The sequence below is a fragment of the Pseudomyrmex gracilis genome, unplaced genomic scaffold (genome assembly GCF_002006095.1).
Source record: "Pseudomyrmex gracilis isolate BER0280 unplaced genomic scaffold, ASM200609v1 scaffold_421, whole genome shotgun sequence".
NCBI classification, from domain to species: Eukaryota; Metazoa; Arthropoda; class Insecta; order Hymenoptera; family Formicidae; genus Pseudomyrmex; species Pseudomyrmex gracilis.
The window spans coordinates 10,016-12,584 of NW_018021005.1; the positions used below are offsets into that span (position 1 = coordinate 10,016).

The window sequence follows — 2,569 nt, forward strand, 5'->3', positions numbered from 1 at the left end:
ACATAAGCAAATATAAGCCGTTCTTGTGCGTCGTTTGTTAGATATTTACGCGCAAAATGTTTTCTAGGTACTGTTTAAAACAGAAAAAAGAACAATGTAACGCCACCCCACATATATAATTCCTTCAAATATTCAAATGAGTTATCGTTTTATAAAAGCAAAATTACCTTACGTAAAATTGCCCTACGTAGCACGATTACCTTACGTAAAAACATTGTAAAGTTCTTTCGAAATATCATCAAAATCGAAATAAAAGACAACTTTAACAAACTTAGATTAGTACAAAAAACATTACAACAATAGTCAAGGATCTTTATGGATGATTACCTGTCAACAGTCTATTAACATTCTTTTATATACAAAACATAGTTTTAAACAAATATTACAAATTGCAATTTGAAAGGACAACTAAAAAAATCACCAATCTTTATCGGAAAATAATCTTGAAATTTAATTAAGGACATAGAACCCATCATTTACAATGTTACAAATGATAAAACAACATTGACAACGGATTGTAAATAACATTAAAACAGATATTTATAAATACACCTTTGGCAAAAAAACTCTCACTCACAACTTGAATTATTTAAAAACATTATGATTAAACCCAAAATAAATTTCAATTATAAAAAACCAAGTTTATTTGAAAAAAGAAACAATTGGTTTATCAATTTAAGTTCAAATATCATTCCAGATAATATTAATAATCTTTTACAATTACCTTTAGTCTTCCAATAAACAATATTCAAAGAATAATCACCGAATTCATTTAAGACATGGAAAATAATTTTAACAAAAGCGACAACCACACAGCAGAACATACGTTCTCACTACATTTCTATCCTTTCAAAATTTTTAACATCTACCTTTAAATTCAATGACATTGACAGAGATCCAAATACTTTATAGATCCAAAACACTATTTGAATTTCGAAAGAACCATTTGGACATACTGTTTATGTAAAGGACCTTTATGTAAGGGCACTGTGACCAAGTTATAAAAGTGCCACGATTTCAATTGGCAAAATATACAAATTTTAAATACAGAGATCAAGTTATAAAAATTTAAATTATAAAGCAAAAATATGTTTTGTACTAGTACTTACAATATTGACCTTTAAAATGCCTTTGAGATGGCCCAAACCGGATCTGCCGGTGCTGTTAACTTTTCTACGGTAAAACACAATCCGTCACCATCTGAACGATATTCACTTTTAAAATGCTTTAAGTTGCCTTAAACCGGCTGTCCCGGTGGTGCAAACTTTTTCTCGGTGAACACAATCCTTCACCATCTGAAACAAAAAAAGCCAAGGCAAATTAATACAGATAAGTGTGACAAAGAAATCGTTAGATTGTTACGTAAGTTCGAGTTATAAAAGTTTGAAATATAAAACAAAATTGTGTTTTGTACTAATAAATTACGATATTCACCTTTAAAATGCTTTAAGTTGGCTTAAACCGGCTGTTACGGTGGTGCAAACTTTTTCTCGGTGAACACAATCCGTCACCATCTGAAACAAAAAAAAAAGCCAAGACAAATTAATACAGATAAGTGTGTGAAGGACATCATTAGATTGTTACGTAAGTTCGAGTTATAAAAGTTTAANTTGTAAAACAAAACTGTGTTTTGTACTAGTAATTATGATATTCACCTTTAAAGTGCTTTAANATGGCTTAAACCGGCTGTTCCGGTGGTGCAAACTTTTTCTCGGTGAACACAATCCGTCACCATCTGAAACAAAAAAAGCCAAGACAAATTAATACAGATAAGTGTGACGAAGAAATCGTTAGATTGTTACGTAAGTTCGAGTTATAAAAGTTTGAAATATAAAACAAAATTGTGTTTTGTACTAATGAATTACGATATTCACCTTTAAAATGCTTTAAATTGGCTTAAACCGGCTGTTCCGGTGGTGCCAACTTTTTCTCGGTGAAAACAATCCGTCACCATCTGAAACAAAAAAAAAAGCCAAGACAAATTAATACAGATAAGTGTGTGAAGGAAATCATTAGATTGTTACATAAGTTCGAGTTATAAAAGTTTGAAATATAAAACAAAATTGTGTTTTGTACTAGTAAATACAACACTGACCTTTAGACTGCTTTGAAATGACCCGAACCGGCTCCTCCGGTGCTGCAAACTCCTTTTCTGTGAGAAATTTGTCATCATCTAAAACGAGAAAAATGGCAAAAAACAATTTAATAAAGATAATTGTGAGAGAAAGAAATAATTAAATTTTTTGCAAGATCATGTTATAAGTTTAAATTGTAAAACAAAACTGTGTGTTGTAAAAAAATTAATATTTTGTTTTAATAGCTATAAAAATAAGAAATACTAGTAAAATGTGCAATAAAATATTTTTATCTAATAGAATAGTATTTATTTCAATACGTAAAACGTTCGTTGCGGTGTGGAAATTATTGTTAGTTTATTCGAAAAACGAACCTCGTAACTTTGAGGTGCGATATCCCAGAAAGGAGAATGATGATAGATCCTGCGCATCGCGTCGCTAGTCTTTCTTTTCCTTACTCCTTTACTTCAGTTTACTTCTTTCACTCTTGTTCA

At 30.3% G+C, this 2,569-nt stretch overlaps 1 long non-coding RNA gene across 1 annotated transcript; it reads right to left on the reverse strand.

Annotated features, from left to right (window-relative positions):
• Positions 1-1,120: 1,120 nt before the first annotated feature.
• Positions 1,121-2,155, reverse strand: LOC109860601. The gene is made up of 5 exons (XR_002250840.1): positions 2,096-2,155; positions 1,875-1,954; positions 1,656-1,735; positions 1,435-1,514; positions 1,121-1,295 (listed from the first exon to the last, which is right to left on the reverse strand). It is a non-coding gene; the product is annotated as an uncharacterized LOC109860601 (long non-coding RNA).
• Between the last annotated feature and the right edge of the window lie 414 nt (positions 2,156-2,569).